This window comes from Micromys minutus (genome assembly GCF_963924665.1).
Source record: "Micromys minutus genome assembly, chromosome: 8".
Classification (NCBI taxonomy): Eukaryota; Metazoa; Chordata; class Mammalia; order Rodentia; family Muridae; genus Micromys; species Micromys minutus.
In genome coordinates, this window is record NC_137977.1 from 43,562,635 (window position 1) to 43,583,847 (window position 21,213).

Consider the following 21,213-nt stretch of genomic DNA (forward strand, 5'->3'; position numbering starts at 1 on the left):
GAAGCTGTGTACAATGGTGCATGTGTGTTACCTCAGGACTTTGGAGTCTGACAGAGAAAATCTGAAGGTAGAGGCCAGGCTGGGTTATATAGCAAGTTTGAGAACAACCTGAACTTCATAATAGGATCCTTTCCCAACCCTCTCATGCTGCAAAAAAAAAAAAAAAAAAAAAAAAAATCTATCAACACAATACGTCATGTTAACAAACTAAAAATAAAAACTCAAGTAACCTTATCAGGTGAAGAAAATGGCAAAAGTCTTAATCCATCTATAATTAAAAACTAATTTAAGTCAAACCTAACTTACTTTCTTATTAAGAGCTTATTCTCAGGCTAGGGATGTAGTTCAGAAATAGAGGGAGCACTTCTGATGTTTGCAGACCTCTACTTGCTCTCCAAAGCTCACAAAAGAAGAAAGGACTCACTTAATGGAACTTGCAACACATTCAGTGACAATGGATGAAGTGTTTTCTCACTGCAATCAGGAACAAAAGTAAGACTGTACAGTTTCAACAATATTCTTCAGCAAAGTGCTAAAAGTCATAGGTAGAGCCATGAGGCAACCAGAAGGAGTCAGCATAAAGATTAGAAAGGAAGAGAAAAACAAACGCTCCCTATCTGATAGTTTGCAAAAAAAAAAAAAAAAAAAAAAAAAAAAAAAAAGAAAAGAAAAAGAAAAAAAAGCTTCTTAGGAGTACTAGGTAAACTCAACAAGTTCTCAAGATATATGATAAAAAATAAAATAAAATAAATTCTGAATTGCATATGGTAACAATGAATCTATAATAAGGACAAGGTATAGTATCATTTGTCATTATAGTCACATTTTTAATCCAATATTCTTGGGTATAAATCTAACAAAACACATGCAGAACCTACATGCTGAAACTACAAATAAAAGTCTGAGACTACAAATAAAAGAAATAATAGAGACATCCTGTAGTTGTAGGAGGTCAGAAAATTTAACACAAAATGTTATCAATTCCCCCAAACTAATAATGTGCTAATAATCATACTGATCAAATTCTAGCAATCTATCTAAAAATCCTGTTTAATATGCATTTCAATCACCACCTTAAATTGATGTGCAAAGTACCTGGAATACATGGTAACTTGGAACTGTTTGAATGAAGACCTCTCCAAAATAAGCAGTAAACGCCAAATTAGTCTCAAAATGTAAGATCGAAGTAAATGCTCAATAACCTTCCCATAGCCATTGGTGTTCTACCCAATCAGACAAAATAACAAACAAAAACAGATACAAACGAAATTCTTAAATAAAGAGAAAAGATAAAATGCCCTATCTATAGAGAACAAAGACACAAAAAAAGAAAAAAGAAAAAAGAAAAAAGATCACTGGCAACAATGCAAGGGAAAGAGTAAAAAGAAATTCTTACAATGTTGAATGAAAAGAAACTACCATCCTGGAACTCTTTATCAGCAAAGCCATGTTTCAAAAGTGAATGAGAGATAATCACTTACAAGCTGAATTGTGTCCCATGGTAGTTGTTGCCTGTAACCCTACAACTTAGAAGGTGCAGACAGGAGAGTAAAGAGTTCAAAGCCAGCCTTGGCTACATAGTGACTTCAAGGCCAGCCTTGTAGGTCAAGGTCAGTCTTGACTACAAGAAATCCTGTCTCCAGGAAAAGAAATACTGTTTTGTTTCCAGAAAAGCAGAAGTAGGTTGGATTAGTGATGGTAAAGTTAAGAGCTGCAGAAGACACAGGGTGTGCAAATGAAAGGCATGAAGCTCCCTGTGATTGAAGCATTCTGCACCCCAATGGTACCCCAGCTGTGTTTTATACTTGCCTTTCCAATGTGTTGCAATCAGAGAAAATGAGCACCTCTCTTACAGCAAAAAGACTGATATATGATGGTACACCCTGGAACTAAATACGACTCTACCATTACCTAAAATATAAACTCAATAAAGAACCCAACTTCTTTCATCAGCATCTTCTTCCTCCCTCTTCCTTCTTCCCACCTCTTCCTCTTTCCCTCCCCCTCTTCTTCCTTTCCTTCCTCCTCCTTCTCCTTTGCCCTGTTTTTTTTTAACCTTCTGTTCTCTTCCTCTTTCAGTTCCTCCCAACCACAGACAACTATTCCTTTCCATCCTTATCCTGCAGTTGATGATGTTAAGGAGTCTGACAGAATGCAATCCTTACAACAATGGGCATCCATTCCGTATCCTTTTCCCAGTGGCCTACTGCTCCAAGTATGTGTTATCCTATCTGGTACTGAACAAGGACCAAATATGATAATGCTTTTCTTCAGCTCCAGCAGAGAATCTAAATCTTGCCCTTGTTCTCACATATCTTTCTGGCATCCGTTTGTTAATAGGTGACCCTAACACTCTCTCTAAGATATAATCCTTCCTTCTTGCCTTGTCAGTGCCTGTGTAGCTCAGTGACTTGCTTCATTTCACATCAGTGACTTATTCTAGATGCTTAGAGAACCTCCATGACTCTGTACATGTTCAAGTGCTTGTGAAACTCAGATCTGTCTCTGGCTTTCTGCTGTTTTGATCTACTGGGCTTCTGGTTCTCCTCTCTGTCTGCAGGCTTCCAAGTCAGGGTGGCTGGGAAAAGAGGTCATTTCCCTGAGGACCTTCTGTCCTGTGCCCCAACCCTCCCTCATGTCTATTTTCCAAAGGGCTTCTATGAGGATGTTCCCAGCTGAACTGCAAGTTTTAAACTTCAGATCCTGTTTACACTATCTGGATAATTCTGGTTCCAGAGTGGCCACTCTTCTCTCTTGGGACAATGCACAACTCTTATACTTAAGTTATCCGTTAAAGGGGCATTTCTTGGGATGAATAAATGAAGAGAAAAGACCTTGAAAGCTGGAAAAGAAGGACTATCTTCTGACATCAGTACAGGAGGAAAGGTCTAAGCCTTCTATGACGTCCCCTGTGTTTTATGAAGGACTTACAGGGAGATGCTTCAGTAACAGCATTCCTCCCTCACACACAGGGCTTTGACCACGCAGAGCTTTTCCTGACCACACTGCCTAAAACTTGCCTTCCACATTAGCACACATCTGCTTGTCCCTAAGATACGACAAACATTTGAAGCTTGATGTTGTAGCCTATACCTGTAACCCAGTGCGATACACCATAGAAAACCCAGCCTTCCCCCAAAAACAAAACAAACAAATAAAAAAAAGGGAAAAAAATCTTTTTAAAACAATAGGCGTAGGGCTGGAGAGATGGCTCAGCAGTTAAGAGCACTGGCAGCTCTTCCAAAGGTCCTGAGTTCAAGTTCCAGCAACCACTTGGTGGCTCACAATAATCTGTAATGGGACCCTATGCCCTCTTCTGGTGTGTCTGAAGACAGCTACAGTGTACTCATAAATTAAATAAGTAAATCTTAAAAAGAAACCAAAAACAACAAGCACAATATAACTTATGAAAAACATTTAGCGCAGTAAACCTCGGGCAGCAATGACACCATTGTCGATAGTTTCTAGATTTCTTTTGTTGTGCTATGAGATTGGAGATTGAGCCCAAGTCCTTGAGCTTGGGCTTGCCAGGCAAGCACTCTATCACCTAGTTGTTTCCCAAGCCCACATTCAATGCACTTAGCCACACCCACTCAGGACTGAGAGTGCAGCTCAGGGACAGAATGCTGGCCTGGAATGAGCAGGGGCTCTAGGTTGGGGAGCTGCTACCATGACAACAGGAGAGCATCTTTAAAGGTTTGACTTGTACAGCAAGATGCCTCCTGGTGCCCAGTAGTGCCATAGTACCACAACAGTAAAGGTGGGAATCTGGTCAAAAGCCCACAGGTCTGAAAGCTACAAGACCTAGGGGAAGCTGCAACCTCGTGGAGGTCTGAGGGGTTTTGTTCATTTGTTCAGTAGATTGATAGGTTGGTTTTGTTTTGTTGGTAGTGGTTTTTTCTTTTTTTTTTTTTTTCTAAATGGTCAGGTTTTCAAACTACATTACCAAGTATTTATGTTTATACTCATAGATTAGTGTGGTCCTCTATCTTAGGCAGAGAGCCTGATTTGTGCAGTGGACAGAAGTTAATGTGGAGCCTCATAACTGACCAGCAAGCTGAGGATAACTGATTGATAACTGATAACTCAGTCCTAAATGAGACATTTATATCATGACCCTTCCCCCACCCGAAAGCACAGAGAACAACATAGGAAAGAGAAAAGAAGAAACGTCAGAGCTGGTGGTTGGAAAGGTGTCCTTTTAAATACTGTCTTCCGGACAGGACAAGGCCATCTTGCTTAGGAACTCGGTGAGGGTAGGGTCATCCTGCCCAAGACCAGGGCATCGAGATCAGGGAATGTCCTGGAAGGTTGCAGTAACTGGACTCTGTACCAACAATAACCAAAATGCCAGGGCAGGAAGGTGGGAGGCATGACTGTGTTAGAGAACTAAGTGGGTATGATCAAGGTGTGTGTGTGCGTGTGTGTGTGTGTGTGTGTGTGTGTGAATTGTCAAAGTACAATTGAAAGATGCTCTTTAAGAAATACTCACGAGTGTTTTCATGTTTCTTAAAGAAAGAAGGATGATGAGGAGGAAACATTCAAGAAGCAGAAGAATAAACTCCAAAAAGAAACCCTGAGGGGTAGGCGCCATTTCTAGCCCTTTATCTCAGTTTTATCTGCATAGCAAATCTTTTCATTCCTCCAAAACTGTCTTCTAACTTCCTAATACCACTCACTGCCCCATCCCATCCCTTGCGGCTCCTTTGTAACACCCCCTAAGATAAACACAAAGGTCCTTTTCAGAAACGTGGGTCATATACTTGTTTGGTTCTGGCCAGGTGCTTACTCAGTCACCCCACATCCTGGTTCACAGGGCACTATAGATAATTAATGTTGCGAGTTCCCTATAAAAATCGAAGCCAAGGTACCCCTTGGTCAAAGATTTCCAACACAAGAAAATCCTTTGTGTGAACAGGAAACTGATTTTCAGACTTACTGGTAACTAGACAAACAACTCATAAGTGAATTGCATTTGTCATCTTGGCAGCTCTGCTCACATAAAGAGGCTTAACTGGAAGATTAAGACAAATTCTATCTGAAAATATTGCACTGTAAAACCGTACACCTGCTGGAGTTCAAAGCAGTGTGGTTCTGTTACATGTTGTGCAAGCATTGGAAAAATTTTACACAGTCACAAGGCTAAAAATCTAAGGCAAAGTCCCCCTTCCCCCAGTTCAAGTTTGCTCAAGCTCTCAAAATAACACTGAAAGTTACACTTGTCTACTTCCTGAAGGAAGTCCAGTGAGACTGACAAGGCAGAACTATGGGATACTGTGGAAACTGCTAGAATACCCTAGAGGGAGGGAACCAGTGACCTCCAAAAAGCTAGGAAAACATGAAGTCTGACACACACACACACACACACACACACACACACACACACACACACAGAGAGAGAGAGAGAGAGAGACCAAGAGAGAGAGAGAGACAGAGACAGAGACAGAGAGAGACAGAGGCAGGGACAGATAGAAAACAGGTAGGCACACACAGAGACAGAGAACACAGACACACAAAGACACATGCCACAAACACACAACACAAGCACACACACAGACAAAGGAACACACACACACACACACACACACACACACACACACAGTTCCCTAGCCTATAAGATAATTAGAATCTTCATGTTCTGTCAAAAATGTTGAACTGAAATAATAAGCGGAAATAGGAATTTCTGGAGAAGTAACAAGAGGCTTCAAGCCTTTTCCCAGGCTGAATTTCTCTGGAAACTGACATCATGAAAGTAGCGTTAGTATAACCCAGGTGTTCAGTGGGTGTAGGACGGAGAGGCCCCATTCAGCTCGGCATTAAATGAACCACTGCTGTTTTTATTACTACCTGTAATTTTCAAATTAATGACCTAATACTGCACAGGAAGAATAGACCACCTCTTAGAGGGTAGTTGGATTTATTTTTTTAACCCAAAGCAGGAAGTGCTCTGGCCGGGTCTGAGCCTCTTCTGAAGCTGCTCTGGGCTCATTGCCAAGGCTGGTTCAGCAGGCCTCAGCTCTCCTGTTTTTATCTACTCCAACCCCTTTCCCTTAGGCTTTGCCTTCTCTCTCCTGTAATATGCCTTCCTGCCTGGTAGGTGACACAGGGCTACTTGAGTGCCTTGCATCCTGCTTGAAACAGGATGTATCACCTCTGGCCAAGCTAGAAAAGATGACATCTGCCACCTTTAAGGCATAAAATCACATGAAAATTCACAAAGCACACTAGACTGTATTTTTGGAACCTCACAGTGTGTTCTCTGTCTCTCTTTCTCTGTCTCTGTCTCTCTCTGTCTCTGTCTCTCTCTCTCAGTCGTTCTCTCCCTCCCTCCCTCCCTCCCTCCCTCCATATGCATCTCCAGACTGTTTAGGGATATACTATATAGTCCAGGCTGCCTTTAAACTAGAAATAATCTTTCTGCCTCAGCTTCCAAGTATTAGGATTGAAAATATGAGGCTATTAAATCTACCTTTGTGTTTCTCTTGAATTAAAAAAAAACAAAACAAAACAAAAACCGTCTTTGGGAACTTGTACTGTGTACAGGGAACTTCTATACCTGTGTACCAGTGAATCCTTCAAGTGTAAACAGTTGGGCTATTTGTGGGCTCTGTGCCAGTGAGCCTTCACCCCGTAGGCATTCATAGAGCGGCAACAGCAGCCTTCAGTTTCCAGCCACAAATAAATAAGAGAATCATTCTTCTACTGGCTATGTTTCTTTCATTGGAAGGCTTATCTCTTAATGGTTCACTTTTCAAAAAAAACAAACGAAAACAAAACCACAAAACAGCTTTGTTTTTTTTAAAGCTCCAACATCCAAACTTCTTAGCAAAGTCTCATCAATTTTAACACAGACTCCAAATTAGTCAAGCCTTTTGTCTTTGACACCACCTCAACTCCTCTTCATCTGACTCCTCTGATTCTGTGAACCTAATGAACTGTGTTTGATAAGCCCGGCTACAATCCCCTTGGTAGAAACTTGATGGAAATGGTGTCGAGCGAGGCATGTGGAATGTCACCTTTTGACGTTTTATTTGCTTTTGTTGTGGAAGAAACTGTAGTACAGAAGTCTGGGAAGCACTCTGTGCTTGAAGGTGGTTCTGACTCATTTCCTGACGTCTCAGCAGACATGGGAGCAGCCATGTTCAAATCCGTGTTACACTACCCCCTAGCTATGTGACTCCTTTGCCTTTCTGCATCTTGTTTTCGGGCTAACTACGAAGCAGGCACAGCTTCAACCGGTCTTCCTGGGTTTTCCCTCGGAGCCAGAGGTCATTTCCACCTAAAATGGAAAAGACAAAGCATTTTCAAGCAGCTGATGCTGTTCTGGAGTCTCCCTTTGTAAGATTTCCTATTTCCTGCCCCAGATGTTGAAGTTAAGGATGGGACACTCATCTTCCTGCTGGGCTCACAACACGAGTGAGCCCTACTGAGTGAAAACATGAGAAGATGGAATTTTCTTTTTTTAATATGAGAACTGTGTCAGGGCCAAAAATGTATTAGTCAGCAAAGCACTTTGTAACACAGAGTGAGAAATTCCTGTCCTAAGTAGAACTACTCTCTCAAGCACTGCATTCTCCTATCAAGATTGTGCAGTAATGAACCCAGAGAGGCATAACCTTCCGAGTTGAAACAAGGTTAAGTTGTCTTGTCTGGGACTCTTATCAGGTGTTTCCTGAATGCCGCGTGTCAACGGCTATTTTAATGCTGGCCCAAAAGTCCTTTCTTTGTTGCTAGAGAAAAGAATAGTAGATCAAAACCCCAGATAGAGGGGTGATTTAGAAAACACTTCAAGTTAAAAGCCTACATACCAGTAGCTATCTCAGATGGTCATGACAAGGATTAAATTAGATCATATGTATGCCACACACTCTCTGCAGTATTTAGTCAGCACTTAGAAAATATTCATTGTTGCTATTTTTTTTGCCAGAGTATAAAACCACATTTTTAAATTATACAGAGTCTGTAAGTCAGATAAAACATATGCATTTATGCTTACAAATATGTCCTGGTGGCAAGTGTCATTCTGTAGCGATTGCCTTGGTAGGGTCGCTGGAAGCAACGGATGAGTCAGAGACAGAATGTCTACGCGTTTCTGAGGTAATGTCCTCTGGTAAAAGCCTTAGAGGAAGGAAGGAAATGATGGAAGACTGGGAAAGAGGTAAGAGTTGTGGTCTCAGACCAATCAACTAAGTCCACCTCATGTGCCTTGATCTACAGCTGAGCAGTGTTTCTCAACCTGTAGGTCTTGACTGCTTTGTGGGGTTGACACTTTCACAGGGGTCACCTAAGACCATTGAGAAATACAGATATTTATGTTACCATTCATAACAGTAGCAAAATTATAATTATAAAGTAGCAATGAATGTCATTTTATGGCTCAGGGTCACCACAGTATGAGGGAAGGTATAAAGGGTCACAGCATTAAGAAGGGTCTGATGTAGAGGGAGAGTTGACCTTCTTAACAGCAAGTAGCCGTTGGCTTCTGAATTAGGGACACCAGCCCATTTCTATACCCATACTAATTTGTTGCAGGCTGCACCTCCTCCTGTGAACATAAACCACAGGGTTCAAATCTCTAGAACAGGACAGTCCACCTTAAGCTAAGGCAATAACCAGCCCTCCCCCAGTAGCCATTTCAAGATTTTGTAACAGAGTAGGTGGACCATGTAGCTTATATAAGAGAAAGTATTTTCTCATTCAGGATGATTGAATTGTAGGCAGCAAAGGTGGTGAAGGTGTATTGCCTGGCTTCTAGATGAATATCTTTTTACTGTGTCTTCATCAGCTGAATAAGACATTTATTTAAAAAACAAAAAGCTCCAACTCTGCTCTCCATCTCCTTATAAGGTGACGATCCTGTTGGCTTACAGCCTAACCTTTATTACTCCATTTAACCTCAGTCACTCCCTAAAGGCCCTATATCCAGCTGCAGCTATGCATATAATAAGAGTTCCTAGATATGAATTTTAGAGAGACTTGGTGCCATTCAAACCTCAAGGCATCTGTGACCTGTCAGCAACCAATCCTCACAGCAACTGAGGCACAAGTCAAGATGCCAAGCATTCCAGACAGTTGTGAAGGTGAGATCCAGGGCTTCCTTCTTTGTATCTGTCACTCCATTTGACTTTGCAAACTCTTCCTCCATGCTTTGTATCTGGACTGGCTCTATAAACCCTTTTGACCAACAAAATACACTGGAAATAGCAATTCCAATCTTAGAGTTAAGGAGGCCTTAGGAGTTTCCATGAATTGTGTTAGAAACCGGGTGCCATCACATGAATATGCCTGAGTTAGGAGATGATGCAATGACAGACACTGCCTTGGGCACTGGCCAATCACCAGACAAACAGAGTAGCAGGCTTCTCAAACTGAGCTCAGGCATAAGTGAGTCCTCCTGAGCTTGGTAAAGCCTGACCCGATGTCCATCTGGTAGAACCAGAAGCAGGAACATGGAGCTTTAAGTAGAACAAGAGCCTGTTAAACAGAATAGAACGTGGAGTCAACCAATAAAGGGAGCCTACAAGAAATAGGGAGAAGTCTGGGGTTTAAGAACTAGTTCTCTAGTTTTTAATTTGTATGACTTGGCAAATAACCTTCCCTAAGCACGTTCCTCGTGTGCCAAAGGAAGATTACGTTCTAAGCCATAAAGGAAACTGCCAAAGCACTTAAGTGAGAATCAGTGGGACAGTCCAAGGAAATTAAAAAGAAAAAAATAGCTATGCAAACTTTAAGGGACTTACTCTGGACAGCAGGAGTCCTAATCTCAATGTCCCAAGCTTCCCAAGTTAAATCTCTATGGATTTAAGAAATAGATAAAGACTTGAAGTGTTGTGGTTTGGTTTTCTAAGGGGTAAAATAAAGGTGGCCCTCAGGTTCTCAGTCCTATGGTAAGAGAGCTAACCTGGATATTAGACTCAGAGTAATCGTGAGGCAAGAAACAGCCTCTGTGCAATGGCTCAGATGTCACATGATGCTTGTTCTACATTCTTCAAGCGAAATCAGGGTGAGGAAGAGGAGGAGGAGGTGGAGAAGAAAGCAAAGGCAAAGGTGGCAGAGGAGGAAGAGAAAAGAAGGAGAAAGAGAAGGAAGAAGGGAAAGAAGAAGATGAAGAAGAATGAGGAGTAGGAGAAAGAAGGGGAGAAGGAAGAGAAGGAATAGAAAGAAGTAAAAGAAGAAAAAGAAGAAGAGGAGGAGGAAGAGGAAGAAAGAGGAGGAGGAGGAGGAGGAGGAGGAGGAGGAGGAGGAGGAGAAGGAGAAGAAGAAGAAGAAGAAGAAGAAGAAGAAGAAGAAGAAGAAGAAGAAGAAGAAGAAGAAGAAGAAGAAGAAGAAGAAGAAGAAGAAGAAGAAGAAGAAAGGAAAGAGACCTGGTAAGTTAGTAAGTCCTATGCAAATGGTTGAATTTTGGATTTCTGGGTCACACTGGGAAGTTGAATTAGTTGAAGTTATGTTCTGGGGACCTTTGAAATATCAGAAAACCTTACAGAATATAAATGAATAAATCTTAGTAAAGTGGTACATTTAAAACTAATGTCACTAGTCGAATATTTAGCCTCTAGACTACAGGTCATAATTCAAATACAGTTTGAAAGTAAAAGCTAAAAGAGCTAGAGAAATCACAGTTAATACCAAAGCAATAGAAGATCAAACAGACTTTGCTTTCCTATTTGCCCCCAGAATAATCCAAACAGCAGAATCAGTGGGAACCAGGGTAAGGAGTAGGATGAAGATGGCTGGTGAGGTGATTAATGGGAAGATGTCAAAACATTTACATCAGTGCCCACCCACGGCTGCTGTTATGAAGGGTGTGGTTAGTTCCTATAGCTACAGACTCCTGGTTGGTCTCCAGATTGAAGGCATGAGGAGAGCTCTCTTAAGTGGGAGTTGGTGAATGGGAAAATGAATAGCTGAAGATGGAAAAACAGTGCATGCTCTGAGCAGCTTGTGGACACCAAGGACCAGGATTCTTGGCACTTGTTCTCCCTCACACACTCCTCACAGATGCTGCGAAGCCAGCTCTTCTGTGATGAGAACCTGTGAGAATATGGATGTTAATTTGGACTAGAATCTGAGTCTGTAGCTAGAACAGACAAGCAGAATTGTAACACTGAGGGAAATCAACTACAACAAAGTAACCAAATGATAGCAACAATAGTTTTCAACTCAATAAATAGAATCCTCCCCTCCTCCTGGGAAATGACAGAATCATAATCAAATAAAAGTTACAGAATCATATATGCAGTTAAAAGAAAAAAAACTGAAGTGCTTCTTTAAATTGCTGTGAAGGCATTCAGTGGTGAATGCACTGATAAAGATTTGTGGAGTGAAAAGTTTGATCTATTGATAGCCCTGGAACAAGACAGAAAAATATGCAGAGCTGAAGAGTCACTAAGAGAACAGCGTGCTTCTCTGACCATAAACTGCAGAAGAACACAGATGGAAGATGTAAGGGAAAACTTTAAGAACATGAGGAACAGCCTGAAGAATAAATATTAACTTAGTAAGAGTTCCAAAGAAAGCAGAAGAAAAGGGATGTTATAGAAGAAATAATAAACACAGTAAGAGATTAAAATGTCCTTATCAGATTTTCAGATGAAAATCTCACACTAAAAACAAAGACAAAGTCTCTTAGCCTCAGCTCCATGAGTGTCAGGACCCTGGTGAACTATCCAAAAACACCTGAAGGGGAGCAAAAGTGTACTATGAGGAAACACAATCAGATTAGTATTGGCTTCATATGTGCAAAAAAAAAAAAAAAAGTGTTGCTAGAAAGCAAGGACAAAGCATCAGCACGCTCTAAAGAGCAAGCATTTGGAGGCTAGACTTCTAAGCCCTGTCAAGATCTCAGAACCAAATAAGAGCATGTACCCATCTTTGATAGAGTTTGTACTCACATCCTTATGCAAAAAAAAAAAAAAATGTACCATTAAATATTTTCTCTAAAAATAGATAAACCCCAAGTTAATGTGCTTCATTTAACACATGTTGAAAAGCAGTATACTTAATACATGTGACTATAAAGTCTTAAGTTCTGTGGAATAGTTGGAAAAAACAACCATGAGTTAGTAAGTGTGTGTGTGTGTGTGTGTGTTCCTTTAATCTAAGCCTCATACACTTGAGAGCCAATCACGATGGTCCTGGACTGGTTTCCAGAACAAGTGCTTTGCTATCCTCAATATACTTCATTGATTTTTCCCCCTGTTCAGTAGACAGAAATAGCCTGCCTTTATTAAATTTAAATCACATTTAAAAGGCATCGCTAATGCTGAGTCTCTAAGTTGAGATGGCCTGAATTAGAAGTGGAGGCGAACATCTAGAAAGCCATGTAAGGGCAGCATGAAAAGGCCTTGTTACAGAGGACCACATGTTTCAGCCTGCACAGTATCCACAACTGCTGGGAAAACCAGAGTTAATGAAATGCTTGTTGGTGGGACCAACTTACCTGCATTTCCATGAGATGTCCCACTTTTGGAAATATATTATTATATATTATACTGATATATTTCTAAATGGTTATATGTATTCATTCTTACAATTTCACACAATATCTTTTTATCATCTGGGTATGGGGCTCAGGAACCCCTCGGTTTCGGTATCATCAATAATAATCTATAGCCTAGAAATGCCACTGGGCCAGTTGCTTGGTCAGCACATTGGTTGCTACCTCTGAACCTCAGAGACAGAACCAAAATATGTGAAATAACATGGCTATATGTGTGATCATTTGATCTAATACACTAGCTTTGTTTTTATAACAGTATTACTTTTATTTACTTTTTTATTATTTTATATGAATTACCCCTAGAATGTAACTGTTTGTACCGCATGAGTACAATGCCTGTGGAAACCAGAAGAGGGAGTTGGGTCCTCCTGGAACTGAGTCCTCGATGGTTGTGAGCCACCATATGGATAGCTGACTCTTCAGACCCTATAGGCACACGAGTGTTGAGTTGCTGTATAGCATAATCATTTAAATCCTCAAGATTCAGTACCGCAAGATCACATAAATGGATCACATTCACCTTAACCCAGAGAGAAAATAACATTTTCTATGACTTTACACTAGGGGGAAAAATGGGAAGCAAGGGGCACTCTGCAATCTGGAAGAGCAGCAGGTTTGGAGCAAAGAAGCTTCTACAACACAGTCCTGCCTATCCTGGCCCAGCCAACAGGAGATTCCATCACTCTTATCCAGTGGCTGTCACCAATAAAGACGATGAATAAAGATCAAGCTGCTAACCCTCGTACCTAAACCACACAAAGACCCTACAAGGAAAGAGAACTTCAGACCAATCTCACTTATGAACATTGAGGCAAAAATACTCAACAAAATCCTCGCAAACCGAATCCAAGAACACATCAAAATGATCATTCATCATGACCAAGTAGGCTTCATCCCTGGGATGCAGGGATGGTTTAACATAAGGAAATCCATCACTGTAATCCACCATATAAACAAACTTAAAGACCAAAATCACATGGTCATCTCACTAGACTCTGAGAAAGCATTCGACAAAATCCAACACCCTTTCATGTTAAAAGTCCTGGAAAGAACAGGAATCCAAGGCCCATACTTAAACATAATAAAAGCAATATACAGCAAACCAACAGCCAACATCAAACTTAATGGCGAGAAACTTGAAGCAATCCCACTAAAATCAGGGACTCGACAAGGCTGCCCACTCTCCCCCTACCTATTCAACATAGTACTGGAAGTCCTGGCTGGAGCAATTAGACAGCAAAAGGAGATCAAGGGGATACAAATCGGAAAGGAAGAGATAAAAATATCACTCTTTGCCGATGACATGATAGTGTACTTGAGTGACCCCAAAAATTCCACCAGAGAACTCCTACAGCTGATAAACAAGTTCAGCAAAGTGGCTGGATACAAAATTAACTCAAACAAATCAGTAGCCTTCCTGTACTCAAAGGACAAACATGTGGAGAAAGAAATTAGGGAAAATGTACCCTTCACAATCCTTACAAAAACTATGAAATACCTTGGTGTGACTCTAACTAAGCAAGTGAAGGACCTGTATGACAAGAACTTCAAACCTCTAAAAAAAGAAATTGAGGAGGATCTCAGAAAATGGAAAGATCTCCCATGCTCATGGATTGGAAAGATCAACATCTTAAAAATGGCCATCCTACCAAAAGCAAACTACAGATTCAATGCAATCCCCATTAAAATTCCAACCCAGTTCTTCATGGAATTGGAAAGATCAATGTGCAATTTCATATGGAATAACAAAAGACCTAGAATAGTGAAATCCATCCTCAACAACAAAAAAACATCTGCGGGAATCACTATCCCTGACCTCAAGCTATATTACAAGGCAATTGTGCTGAAAACTGCATGGTACTGGTACAGAAATAGGCATGTGAATCAATGGAATAGAATAGAAGATCCAGAAATGAGCCCTCATGTATATGGTCACCTGATTTTTGACAAAGGAGCAATAAACATTCAATGGAAAAAGGACAGCCTATTCAACAAATGGTGCTGGTCCAACTGGCACTCAGCATGCAAAAGAATGAAAATAGACCCGTTCTTATCTCCTTGTACAAAGCTCAAGTGTAAGTGGATCAAAGATCTCCACATTAAACCAGATACACTGAAACTATTAGATGAGAAAGTAGGGAAAACCTTAGAACACATAGGTACAGGAGAAAATTTCCTGAACAAAACACCAATGGCTCAAGCTCTAAGGTCAAAGATTAACAAATGGGACTTAATGAGATTGCAAAGTTTCTGTAAGGCTAAAGACATAGTCAAGAAAACAAAACGGCAACCAACAGAATGGGAAAAGATCTTTACCAACAACACATCAGATAGAGGCCTAATATCCAAGGTGTACAAGGAACTAAAAAAGCTAGACACCAGAGAATCAAATAACCCTATTAAAAAATGGGGTACAGAGCTAAACAAAACGTTTTCAGTTGAGGAACACCGAATGGCCGAGAAACACCTGAGGAAGTGCTCGACACCCTTAGCCATCAGGGAAATGCAAATCAAAACAACCCTGAGATTCTACCTCACACCAGTCAGATTGGCCAAGATCCAAAACTCAGATGACAGCAGATGCTGGCGAGGCTGCGGAGAAAGAGGAACACTTCTCCACTGTTGGTGGGGTTGCAAGCTAATACAACCACTCTGGAAGTCTGTCTGGCGATACCTCAGAAAATTGGATATAGTACTGCCTGAAGACCCAGCTATTCCACTTCTGGGCATATACCCCAGAGACACTTCAATACACAACAAAGATATATGCACCACAATGTTCATAGCGGCTCTATTTATAATAGCCAGAAGCTGGAAGGAACCCAGATGTCCTTCAGAAGATGAATGGATACAAAAATTGTGGTACATATACACAATGGAATACTACTCAGCCACCAGAAACAATGACTTAACCAAATTCTTAAGAAAATGGCTGCATCTAGAGAAGATCATCCTGAGTGAGATAACCCAGTCACAAAAGAACAGACATAATATGCAGTCACTTATAGTGGGATGCTAACCCCAGAGGCTTGCACTCCCCCAGAAACAACTTACAGTCTGTATGAAGTCCAAGAAATAAAGAAAACAAAAAATATACATATATTCACAAAACAAGAAGACTTTGACTATTTCCATGTTGCGTTTTGTTTTGCATGTACTTTACGCTTATTGTAACTATTAGGTTTTCAATGCATACTGTCAAGCCCTTGAAAAAAATCAAGTTCTGACGAAATAAATATATTCACATGGTTTTATGTAAAAATTATTTCAATGTCTGAAAAAACAGTACTGACAAAAATGTATAATTTTAAGCAAAAAATGTTTAAAATCTGTACATTTATCTTTGTTTTGTAAAATAAAGTCGTTTAAAAATTTAAAAAAAGAGTGAACAAAGTCAGTATAATAAAAAAAATTAGGTGGCACATGAAAAAAAAAAGAAAAGATGAAGCTGCCGTGAGAATTGAAGCAGAGCTTTGTGAAGCCCTGAACGCAGCATGCGCTGACCTGGTTTTATGGGGCTGCTTAAAATAAAAGGGAGCTTTCTCTAGCTGATACCAAGAGGTTGCTTATCTCCAGATGCCCAGTATTGAGTCCCTCAGAAAGAGAGCAAAACCAAAAGAGTGTGTGGTAGTTTTTGCTGCTCCTCTAGCCCCAGAAACTCCCTTCAACTGATTCCTTTTTTTCTCACACACAGGACATTCTTAGAAAAGCCATTTCGGCTTCTCTACTGTCAGCTCTCTAGGAGACTATGGACCCCACAGAAAGAAAATAGGCCTGTCCTTTTGCCTTAAAGGATCTGTCAAATCTAAAGTATTTCTCATAGGTGAATGATGAGGGGGAGAGGGAGGGCTTTAGTATCTGTGGTTCATTCCTCACAGCTGCTGACTGACTGAACCAGCGGAAACACTAACAGCAGAGCAGAGCTCTTTCTTACCCGAGCTCCACCAGTGTCTCGGTTGGTCATGGTTTCTGTTGCTGTGAAAACACATGAAGACCAAAGGCAACTTGGGGAGGAAGAGGCTTATGTCATCTTACACTTGTAGCTAATGGTCCATCACTGAGGGAAATCAGGTAAAGTATTTTTAACTCAGTGTGATTGAAAGACATTGTGAAATATCCTCCCTGATTCGTGCAAAGCCTCTGACTTTTATTTTACTTCACTAGCAATGGCATCTCAGAGCTCCTCACTGATAGGATATTGCCATTTTTAAAAAGGAAAAACTCAGCTTTTGTGTTTCAAATGTGTAAACCAATTTGAGATGAACTAAGGACATAAATAGGAAATAGCAGTAGATTTGAGGAAACACATGGGAGTAGGACACGGGTTGGGAGAAAACGGTCATGTAAGTATTTCTAATGTATTTATCCAATTAGGTCCATAATACTTAAAGAGTACATAAAATGAAAGCTAGGAATCTACTTTTAAATAAAAAGTCAGACACTACACAAAAGGAAATAAGGGAATAACAAATAATAATGTAAAAGGTGTTTAAAACAGTCATCAGGAAGTGCAAACTGAAGCTGGGATGGGGCGCTATGCAACTTAGAACCAGGAATGTCCACACCTGGTTTGAAACATAAGCAAGAGGAATGTGGCTCTACCAGAATTCTCATCTGTGGTTGATGGGGATATACAATGATACAATGATGTTTGGGGGGTTTATTTAACTGTTTCCTATAAAGTTAAGCAGACAACTCCAATGGCTAATCATAATTATCAATTTGATGAGCTATGGAATCATCCTATAGACAGGCCTCTAGGCAGCCTATGAGGGGCCATATTTATATAAATCATTGACATGAGAAGACCTACCCACTCTGAGTGGCACCATATTCTGGGCTTGCATCGTGGGCTGTGTAAACAAGAGAGTGAGCTAAGAGTAGCCTTCATTGTCCTTTACCTTACATCTGTAGACACAATGATTAGTTCCTGAAACCCACTGTTGCTGTGACCTCCTTCCCAGGAACTGTGAGCCAAAATAAACCCTTTCTCTTTAAGACATTGTTTTAGAATTCACAAACGCCACTCTGGGTCTTTATCCAAGAGCAATCAGAAGGGGCAGGAATTCCACAGTAAGGCATGTATAGAAGCTTCATTATAATAGTAAACAAATATTCATTAATAATTAAACAAGCTCCACCTGGTGCAGCACAGCTCTAGTCTCAGCTCTCAGGAGGTTGAGGCAAGAAGACCACAAGTTTAAGGCCAACCTGTGCTACATAGCAAGGCATTGTCTCCAAATATAAAGAAAACTATAGCAATAATAGTACATGTATACAAGGAGATGTTGCTAAGAGTTTAATAGGAATAAACTATATATGACAGCAGTACACACCATCTAATTCCATTTATATAAAGTCTATCAAGTAGGGAACCCATTTTGATAAGAGAATAGAAAGGGCAGAGACTGAGGGATGGAGCATCACTGGAGAGGAGAAAGGAGGAGAAAGGAGGCTTCTATCACAATAGAGACATGCTTGAGTGCAGGTAATAGAACTATATGATTTTATCAAAACTAATTATTCTCAGAGCATAACACCTCTCCATTGTTACATGAAAGTTAAGATCTTTTCATAAAAATAACTGTAAAAGCTACCCCAAAAGATAAGAACAAAAAAAAGAAAAAAAGTATTTGTTGCATACAAATGTCTTTTAGAGATTGCAGCTGCTGTTCCTTGGAGAATATTAATAAGTTTGGAGTTGGTTTGGTTTGGTTTTGGTGTGGTGGTGGTGGTGGTGGTGGTGGTGGTGTGTGTGTGTGTGTGTGTGTGTGTGTGTGTGTGTGTGTGTTCTCTCCAACCACTTACAGAACATATTATATCCATTGATTTATTACCCTGTATGCACTTTACAAGACTGACTATTCATTTCAAGGAATACTTTCATTATCCCAAATATTTCAAGTAGGATTCATTATATCCAAGAGCCTAGCATTGCTATCATCATTTGAAATCATCAATATTTAAGTCCAGGAACAAGTCTTTATCTTTTATGTTGACTAAGAGACTAGTAAGAACGAAACACTCAAAGAAAGGAAGCGAGAAAGAGAGGGGGGAAAAAAGGAAGGAGAAAAAAAGGCAGACAGACAGGAAACCAAACAAGACCCAACTCTCAGTACACATCTGGAATCCCAACACTCAGAAGGCAGAAGCAAGACTCCACCCAGCCTAGGATCTGTGATGAGACAAAGTGGGCCCGAGTGTGTATTTTCCATCCCGGAAGACCCCTGAAGCTGTTTGAGGAAGAGAGCGACAATACAGGAGTGTGCCAGTGCTGCTGTGTAAGTACAGGAGTGCACTTCTGTTGAGTACAAGAGTGACTTGAAGTTGCTTCAGGAAGATCTTTACATTTGTTGTTGTTTGCTTATGTCTGCTTTTGTGATTTCTGTAATTAAACCCAAGCCTCAACATCCGCTCAACCATCAAGCCCTGTTCCTATTTAGCTAGAAAACAAAGGTACGCAGTTGGTAATTTGGTTCACCTATTATCACAGAAAACACCCTGAATCGCCTCCACGTTGCACATCGTCTGTAGAATTATTCTGGCACATACAAAGGATAATTTTATCTTATCTTGTCTGAGATCTAGATCTCTAGTCCTGACTTGAACAACTCTCATTTTGCTACACACAAATGAATCTATATCATTTTTTTTTGTCACAGCATTTCAGTTTTTAAGAAAAGTTGTCAGGGAAATAGCAATTTAGCTGTCAGAAATGCTTGCATTTAATGCTGGAAGGAGACAAGGAAGGCCTGTCATTAACCCTGTTAGTCTCACAAAGTCTTACAGAAATGTTTAGTAAAGATATTTAGGGGGAACAAAGGAGAGAAGACAGGAGTAGAATTCAACAGAGTTATATTAAAATAACAGGAGTTAAAAAAAGAGAAAGACAAGAATATAAAAGGAAATTAGGCAAAAGGAGACATGGGAAACCTCTGGGGAAATGAGATGTATAAACAGACACATCCCACCTTAAAATGGTTTCTGTGTGTATGTGTGTGTGTGTGTGTATGTGTGTTCTTTTTCATTATTATTAATTATATTATTCATTTACATTCCAAATATTGCCCCCTTCCTGTTCCCCACTCTATGAGTTTTTAACCCTATTCCCCCTCCCCATTGCCTATGATAAGGTGTTCCTCTACCCACCCACTCCCACCTCAATCTACTAGAATCCCTTTTCCTTGGGGCATCAAGTTTCTACAGGATTAAGTGCATCCTTTCCCACTGAGGCCAGACAAGGCAATCCTCTGTATCAGGGACCACAGACAAGCCCATGTATGCTTTAGTTGGTGGCTTAGACTCTAGGAGCTCTGAGGGGTCCGAATTAATTGACACTGTTATTCTTCCTGTGGGGTTTCCACCCCCTTCAACTCCTTCAGTCCTTCCCCTAACTCTTCTATAGGGGTTCCCAACCTCAGTCCAATGGTTGACTGTAAGTATCTACATCTGTCTCAGTCAGCTAGTGGTAGAGCCTCTTAGAGAACAGCCATGCTAGGCTCCTGTCTACAAGCACAGCATAACATCAGTAATAGTATCAGGGCATGAGATGGATCCCACGTTGAGCCAGTCTCTGAATGGCCTTTCTTACATCAATTCTCTGTATATAAATCATTGAAGATTCTGCTATTTTAAACCCTTCCTACTGTACAAAAAGGCTTCACTGATGAGGACTAAAACCAGCACAATATGAATTTAGAAGGAAGTTTGATACTATAGTGCATTTATCAGAATAGTAATAGTAGGCTCACCCCTGGATCCTGTCATGGACATCCTCATATGTCCTTGCCCAGATATATAGTACCTGGCATGAATTTCCTCCTGCAAATCAGGACGATAAGAAAGTGGCTTGTTAACCCAGTGACTATTGATGATGTTTCCCTCCAAGAAGCCAAGTTTTCAGCACTATAAAAGATATCCAGCAGGGAGGAGGCTTCCTGACCAGTATCAGCTTCATTTCTCCATATGTTGCAACTAAAGTATGTGGTGTCTTCAGCAATGGGGTAGGGTCTTACTAATAAGTTATGGGCGAAAGCCAAGAGCAATGGCAATATAGCCTGTATTGTTTGGGATATCTCTAGGACACCCCTGAACTGTGTAGCTCAAGGAGAGATATTTTTCACCTGGCACTGGACTTTGTATTTAGAAACCTATGGCATTTGGGAGTAAAATTATCCCGAGTGGCCAAAATTCAATTAATCTCCTTTATAGGGATATATATAAAGCTCACAAAATACTAGGTTTCTGTCTGCCTTTTTTTTCAAATTTCCTTAATGTCAGGTGTTCCCCTCCATACCCAAAAAGGAAAAAAAACAAAAGGACTCTAGGTAGGGAGATTTTCATATGGAAGGGGAATTAATTTTAAAATAATTGTTTTTATATGTGTGTGTGTAATTTGATAAAAATAAAAACAAAGTTACATATTAATTAGATAAATGTGGGTTTATTCCCATACAAAGAATAGAATTTGATACTTTACCTTATAGGGCTTCTTCAATATATTTCACAGCTTTTGGATATTAATAATTTTGTTACACTAATGCTGAAAAATACTGCTTTGTATAAATACACAGTTTTAAAACAAACTTATCAGAAAGAGATAGAAAAGAACACTACATACACACCAAAGGGGAAATCCACCAAGAGGACATCACAGTTCTAGGGATTTATCCATTAAACACAACACTGAAATAAATAAGAGACACAGCCACAGC